This window comes from Callorhinus ursinus, unplaced genomic scaffold, assembly GCF_003265705.2.
Source record: "Callorhinus ursinus isolate GAN/ISIS: 27379988/994484 unplaced genomic scaffold, GSC_fseal_2.0 scaffold77, whole genome shotgun sequence".
NCBI classification, from domain to species: Eukaryota; Metazoa; Chordata; class Mammalia; order Carnivora; family Otariidae; genus Callorhinus; species Callorhinus ursinus.
Window position 1 is genome coordinate 2,773,871 of NW_027397139.1, and position 8,294 is coordinate 2,782,164.

Here is an 8,294-nt window from a genome sequence, read left to right on the forward strand (position 1 = left end):
TCCCAGGGTCCTGGGATCGAGCCCCGCATCGGGCTCCCTGCTCCGCGGGAAGCCTGCTTCTCCCTCTCCCACTCCCCCTGCTTGTTTCCCTCTTTTGCTGTGTCTCTCGCTGTCAAATAAATAAATAAAATATTTATTTATTTATTTGAGAGAGAGAGAGAATGAGAGGCAGAGAGCACGAGAGGGAAGAGGATCAGAGGGAGAAGCAGACTCCCTGCTGAGCAGGGAGCCCGATGTGGGACTCGATCCTGGGACTCCAGGATCATGAACTGAGCCGAAGGCAGTTGCTTAACCAACTGAGCCACCCAGGCGCCCCTAAATAAAATATTTTTTAAAAAATACTGTTAAGTTGTAGTAAAATGCACATGACATAAAACTTGACACTTTAACCATCTCTAAGTGCACAGCTCTGCGGCATGAAGCACACTCACACGGCCCTGCAGCCACCCAACTTCCGTCTCCAGAACTTTCCATCTCCCCACACAGAGACTCTGTCCCCACGAAGCACGGACTCCCCACCCCCTGCCCCCGCCCCGGCTCCCACCCTCTCCTCTCTGTCTGTGTGGACGGGACTCCTCTGGGGACCTCCTGGGAGTGGGGTCGTCCTGCGGGATGTGTCCTTCTGGGTCTGGCTCCTCTCACTGAGCCCGGGGTCCTCGGGGTCCCTCCGAGTCGTGGCAGGTGTCAGGGTCCCTTCCTTCCTGAGGCTGGATCGTGTTCCAGCGTGTGGACGGACTGCACTGTGTTTATTCATTCACCTGCTGGGACACTGAGGTTGTTTCTGCCTCTTGGCTGCTGTGAGTCATGCTGCTGTGAACACAGGTGTGCAAATATGTCTTCAAGTCCCTGCTTTCAGTTCTCCTGGGTAGATACCTGGAGAGGAGTTGCTGGTCAGAGAGTCGCTCTGTGTTTAATATCTTGAGGGACAGCCAGACTGTTTCCCACAGTGCTGCATGGTTCCCCATGCAGCACCAGGACTCTGCGTCCTCACCAACCCTTCTTCCTTTCTGGTTTTTTTGTTGTTGGTTTTGTTTGTTTGTTTGTTTGTTTACTCTAGCTGTCCCAGTGGGTATGAGGTGATATCTCACTGTGGTTTTGATTTGCATTTCCCTGATGGCTCATGATGATGAGCATTTTTTAATGTGCTTCTTGGACATGAGTAGATCCCTTTGGAGAAAAGTCCCTCACCTGCGTTTTAACTGGGTTAGTCTGGCTCGCTCTCAAACCTCACCAATGTGCCATCAGGCTGCCGGCGTGCCTTCGCGTCATGCATGTAAGATGTGTCATGCGGTGACCCCATTACACTGGCCTCTCCTGCAGTCGGAGGGCTTCACGGGGTGGGCCCCCCCCTTTGGGTCCCAGCCTGTACACCGAGCCATCATTTTTGTCCATCTGCTGGTCAAAGGATCAACGTAATCAGTCAAGACCCACATTTCTCTTTGGAAATGACACAGAATAGAAATGAGCCTGGTGCATCATGCTTTGCGAGGGCAAGGGGCGTCTCGTGTACCTCTTACTGGGGTGACGCATGTGTTGAAATGTGCACCCCAAGCGAGTGCACGTATGCATATGTATATGTGAGCACATTTTTAACTAGGAGGAGAGAGGTCATGGCCAAGAAAAGCTTGAAGGCTCCCCCCCCCCCCCGGCTGCTTCTTTTTTCAGAACTTAATCCTTGCATGTGTGATGAGCTGATTCGCTAGAATGGTGATTCTCTGTTGAGTGCGATTTTGCCAAGAGACAGTCAGCAATGTTGGTGACCTTCTGACCTGATTCTGCCCGCAGGGGACGCTGGGGCCACCATGTCCAGGAACATCCATGGTCATCACGACTGGGGTGCTCCTGGCATCGAGTGGGTGGGGGATGCTGCTCGGCCCTCCCCAGTGCCCACCCCAGAGGACATCCGGCCCCAATGTCCAAGTGCGGAGGGAAGGACCCTGGACCAGACTGTGCTGGCGGCGCCGGGTCCAGCGCCCGGGGCCGCTCCTGTGCAAGCCGGGGATGCTCGGGTCCCTGTGCCACGCTGCCCCCGTGTGGACGGTCATGGCACACGCACTGCCTGACCTTGGGGAGGGTCTCCACCTGGGGTGGCCCAGCATCTCTTTCTCCTGGGATGGCAATATTCTAGCTCCAGGCTGTCCCACATGCTGGCCTCTCGTAGCCACCCAGCCCTTGAGATGTGGCCAGGGCAACTGAGGAACCGAGTTTCTAGTTTCTTGTCATTGCAATTCATGGACATTTACAGGCTAACAGCCGCAGGTGCCCAGCGGTGACCCGAGTTACAGCCCAGTTTGTACAGAGAGCCGACGTTTGTCCTTGGGCAGCAGGGGTCCGTGTGTGTGGCTGTAGCATCTGTGGGTTGGTAGACACGTATGTGTTTAGGCCCACATTTTTGAATTCTTGTATATTTAGGACGTACCGGCGCCAGACCCTGCTCTGAGCCCTGAACTCTCATCGCCTCAAGTCTCGACTCAAATAAGCACTGACAACATGCCCATTTTATAGAAGAAGAAACTGAGGGTCAGAGAGGACAGCGGCCCAAGTGCTCATACCTCTGGGCTAAGCCCCGGCTAAGGGACACTCTGGCCTTACTTCGTTCCATCCCACAACGTTCTGGAACTTGTATGACTCCCATTTTGCAGAGGAGGAGACAGGCCCATTCACTCAGCAAGCAGAAGGCCAGCGTGAGGGCCCCTGGCCGGCTTGGTCAGAAGAGCGTGCGACTCTTGATCTCGGGGTTGTGAGTTTGAGCCCCACGTTAGGTGCAGAGATGACTTAAAAATAAAATATTTTTTAATAAAAAAAAAGAAAAGAAAGAAGAAACAATGCCAGGGTGAGGATTTCCCACATCAGTGTACCAACCATGGCGTTAACGTGCCTCCCTAGAGTGGTCTGCAGGGTCCTGGGGAAGGTCACAGGGCAGGGCTGGGGGGTGGGTATACAGATGGGACTGAGAATGAGGCCAACTGGAGTTGGAACCTCACCTCTGTCAATTCCTAGCTGTGTGACCTTACGGAGGTGTCTTACCCTCTCTGAGCCTCTGGGTCTCCTAAACTGTAACCATGCCTTCCTGGGGCTATTCCGGGGATTAAACTAGATAACTTGTCCTAGTTTGCTGGGTGGTGTAACCCAGGCTGAGTGGCTTAAACAAGGGACATTTGTCTCCTCTTGGTTCCAGAGATCAAGGTGTCCGGAGGGCCGTGTCTGGTGAGGGCTCTCTCTTTGGGGGACAGCGGTCACCTTCTTGCTGTGTGCTCACATGGAGGGGGGGGTCCCTCATCCCCTTCCCAGGGCGCTAATCCCACCGGGGGGCCCCAGCTTCATGCCCTCACCTGACCCTCAGCACCTCTCAAAGGCCTGACCTCCAAATACCGTCCCACTAGGGGGGCAGAGTTTCCACACGAACCTATGGTGGGGGACCCAGTTCATGACACAGTGCATGTGCAAACCATGGAGGACTCTGACCACGTTCTGTAGGGATCACTGGCTGGTGGGACCAGCAGGGCGGCTGAGGTTCAAATCCTGGCTCTTCAATTCACCAGCCGTGTGCTCTGGGGCCCGTGGCTCAATTTCTCTGGGCCTCTGGGTCTTGGTTTCCTCAGCTGTAACGTGGGAGAGAAAACCGTGCCCACCTCGAGCGCTTGGAACAACACTGGGGATGTGAGTGAGCTTGGTGGGCCACGGCCACTTACGATGGAGCGGGTGTTTATGGGGTTAGGGGGCAGGCGGGGGGCATCTGGGCACCAGGGAGCCAGGACTGGGGCCCTGGGTCCTGCGGGAGATGCACTATCTTCTCATCCACTAGATGGATGAAAAAGACTCCCAGAGAGGGACAGACGCTTATCCAGAGCCACACAGCCCACCAGTCACAAAGCTGCAGCTGACACTTGGCCCTTGGGTGTCTTCGGGGAGGCAGCGAGGGCCTCTGGAGGGCAGGGTAGGTGGGCGGCCACACCTCCTGTGCTCCACAGTCCCCAAATGTCCCCATATGTCCCCAGAGACCAGCCCCCTGGCAGCAGCCTCCTAATCGCTGTGCCTAATTACCCCACGGCCCCAGGGAAATGCTGGGAATACCTTTTAAAAGCCCTTAAGCACCCCAACAGCAGCTCCCGGCCCTGCCAACGCCTGGCTCCCAAGGGCGCAGCCAGAAGCTCCAGGGAAAGGGGGAAGCACAAAAACAGAGCCCAGTCATTGTCAAGTGCAGCCCGGCTGGTGGCAGCCAGCCTAGAGGCTTGGGCCCCCCCCCTCCCTGCCCCCAACCTGGCGGGGTGGCTGCCAGCCAGGCCCGCACTCTCCCTGAGCCTCTACTGCCCACATATGCAAAATGGGTTACGAGTAAGTGAATTAAGACACAGAGGAGAAGACGAGAGAGGCTCCAGGCCCGTGGGAGACCCTACCATCACGCCACCCTATTGTCATGAATGCCGTCTGTCTGTCCCTCCTGGTCCTCACAGTGGCAGGCAGAGCACACAAGAGCCGGGAGCACTGCTTGGGGCTAGCGCTGCCTAGTGAGGATGGGGGACCTCGGAGCCTCCCCGGGGGGGGGGGGGGGAGCACAAGGGGGCGGCCGCTCTGGAAGGCGGTCGGGCGGTTCCTCAAAAGACTTAAAACGTGGGGTGTCCGTCTGGCCCAGAGATTCCACTCCTCGGTGTCCACCCAAGAGAAACAAGAACCCGTGTCCACACAAAAACCTGCCCACCATGTTCGCAGCAGCAGGATTCACAACAGCCTCCAACTGGAAAAAAACCCGGATAAAGGGATACGCACGGCGTGTCCACCGCCACGGGAGCGTCCCTCGGCCGCGAGCAGGAGCGAGGCGCCCACACGCGTGGCCCCGGGGACGGACCCCGAGCCCACGACGCTCAGGGAGGGAGCCAGACACAGAAGGCCACCCGGGGTGTGAGTCCACGTGGGTGACACGTCCGGAGCAGGCTCATCCGCGGACGGGAAGGGGGCTCGTGGGGGCCGGGGGCTGGGGGGGTATGGCGAGGGACTACTCTGGGGAAAGGGGAAAGGGATTCCTTGCAGGTGATGGAATGTTCTGGAATTAGACAGTAGTGATGGTTGCACAACTCAGTGAATGTACTAACAACCAGAGTGGACAGATCCCGAGGACACCGGGCTCAGTGAGAGGAGCCAGACCCAGAAGGACACATCCCGCAGGAGGACCCCACTCCCAGGAGGTCCCCAGAGGAGTCCCGTCCACACAGACAGAGAGGAGAGGGTGGGAGCGGGGGCTGGGGCAGGGGGTGGGGAGTCCTTGCTTCGTGGGGACAGAGTCTCCGTGTGGGGAGATGGAACGTCTGGAGACGGAGGGTGGGGGTGGCTGCAGGGCCGTGTGAGTGGGCTTCACGCCGCTGAGCTGTGCGCTTAGAGACGGTTGAGGGGTACCCGGCTGGCTCAGTGAATAGAACATGGGACTCTTGATCTCCGGGTTGTGAGTTTCAGCCCCACCTTGAGTGTAGAGATTACTTTAAAAAGATGGTTGAAATGGTACATTTTTGTTTATCCAGTCATCTATTTGTGGATATTTGTTTCTACTTCAAGCTATTGTAAATAATTCTGCTGCTAACACGGGTATATTGGCATCTGCAGAATCCCTACTTTCAGTTCTTTTGGGTCCATATCCAGGGGTGGACTCGCTGGGTCGGAGGGTGACTCCATGCTTAACTCTTTAAGGAACCATGGGACTGTCCTCCCCAGTAGCCGCCCCCCTCCCCCAGGCCACGCACCAAGGCTCCAACTTCTCCGGGCATCCTCAGCAGCACTGGGTGTTTTCAGGTTTCTTCTATTAACCAACCTGGGGGCGGGGAGTGGTGTCTCACTAAGGTTTCAGTGCGTTCCTGGATGGCCAGTGATGTGGAGCGTCTTTTCAGGGACATCTGGCCATCCGTATGCCATCTTTGCAGAAATGGCTGTTCAGGTCCTCTGCCCAATCTCGCAACGGCAATGGTGTTCCACGGTGGCACTGGTGGTTTATTTTGTGGTGGTGTTTATATATTTCGGACAATGGACTCATATCAGGATTTGCAACAATGTTCTCCCATTCTGTGAGTTGTCTTTTCATTCCCTTGATGGCGTCCTCTGATGCACAGTTTTTAATTTCTGTGAAGTCTTGTGTGTCTAATTTTCCCTTCCTTGACTTTTTTTTTTTTTAAGTCGGCTCCACACCCAGCGTGGAGCCCAACGCGGGGCTCGAACTCACGACCCTGAGACCAAGACCAGAGCTGAGATTCACAGTGGGATGACTGACCGATGGAGCCACCCAGGCCGGCTCGCTTCGGCGCTGGCTCTGCCATTTGTCCCTGCCACCCTGCCTCTTGGCAGCTCCATCCGTGCCCCCCAGCACTGCCCATCCTGAATCTCCATCAACGCCCCCTCCCGACCCCCGGCCGGAACTAGCTCCCCTCTGCTCTCCGGGGGCTACTGCTGCCGGCCTAGCATGTCCATTAGGCAGTGTCTGGGCTCATGATAGTTTAGGGGCCCATGAAAATGTTTTCGTTTCCTCCAGAATCAGAGGCAAATGATGAATACAATAATCATGACTATATCATCACACATCTGCCCTGGATTATATGTCAGTATACCAATGCCACCGTGAAACACCATCTTTAATATTTTCCATGGAGGAAGGGGACCCGCAGAGGTCCTGGTGCCACCCCGCATCCTGCTCTCCTGGAAGCAGCCACAGGGAGGTTTCGAAAGCCAAAGGGGACCGTGTTGCCCTCTCGCGACACCTGAAAACCTTCGGTGGCCCCCCAGCAGCCTCCAAGTGAACACAGCGTCCATGCACCTGGGTGGCCTGTCCCCTCCTCTCCCCATCGCCTCCCTTCCAGCCCCTCCCGCTGCCCCTGGGCCTTGGCACGAGCTGCCTCCTCCAACTCATCACTTGTCGCCTAGGTAACCCCCACATCATTCACTTTGTGGGGAAGCCCTCCCCACCAACCTCCCGGCCTCCAGCCAAGGTCAGTGCCATTGTTATAAACCCTCCTGGAAAGAAACTCCCCGCCGCCGCCTCCTTCTCTAAAGTTGCCATTTGTCTCTCATTAGAGCAGCAAGAACCCGCACCCCAGCGCCGCTGACACTGACACTGGGCAGGGTCACTCTCTGGGGGCGTCCCGGGCACGGTGGGGGGCTGAGCGGCGTCTCTGGCCCCACCCCCTCCATACCAGGAGCCCCTGTCCCAGTGTGACAACCACAGAGGTCCCCAGATGTTGCCAAACGTCCCCTGCAGGCAGAATCTCCCCGGTTGGGAGCTACCCCGCTGGAGCCTAAGGCCGCCATCCGATTCACGTCCGCCTCCTGCGCCTGCGCGCCAGGCCTGCCATCGCCCTCCCTGCGGCCCCAGGGCCCCGCACATGCTCCGAGCACAAGGCGCGCAGCGCTGGTCAGGCCTTTTCCAGCTGACCCGGGGCTGAAAGAGCGGGACTCAGGAGGACGATGCTACCGGGGGCGATTGTGCCCTCCCAAACCCCCCAGGTGGTTGCATTTGGAGGTGGGGCTTGTCGGAGGTGATCAAGGAAAGCGAGGTCACAGGGTGAGGCCCTGATCTGATAGCACTGGTGGCCTTGCGAGGGACGCCACCCCTGCCCACGTGCACACGCCGAGGAGGAGAGGCCCTTGAGCACACAGCCGGAGGCCGCTGCCTGCAGCGAGCCGGGGACAGAGTTCTCGGCGACCTCATCTGCCCCCCGGCACCTGGGTTGTGGACTTCCCAGGCTCAGAACCGTGAGAAATCAGGGTTTATGGTTTATAAGCGGCCCGGCCGCAGCGCTTTGTTACGGCAGAAGGCCCGGGCTGACCAAGACTCAGCCTGCCTTGCTGCGCGAGGCCTCATCCTAAGAAAGACGATCTTCACATCAAGCAAGATTTACTGAGCACCTACTGTGTGACAAGCTCTGTGCAGGGAATGAAAACGCCTCAATCCCTGCCTTGTGGAGCTGACCTTCTGGTGGAGACAATAAACACATACAGGAAAATGTAAAGACAGAGATGTTCTTATAAAGAAAAACTGAGAAGGGGAGTGAATGGATGTCGGGCTATACTAGGGAGGCCCAAGATGGCCCGTGTGAGAAAGTGAGGGATGGGCCAGGTGATTTCGAGAGGAAGAGCCTCCCAGGCAGCAGGCATAGCCCATGCAAAGGCCCTGGGGCAGCAATGGGCCTGGTGTGTTGAAGTAAGGGGTCCTTGTGGCTGGGGCAGAGTGAGCGAGGTGGGGGGGGAGGACAGGGCAGGTGATGAGGGGCCTTGGGGACCGCAGGGAGAACTTTGGGTCTCATTGTAAGTATATTAGG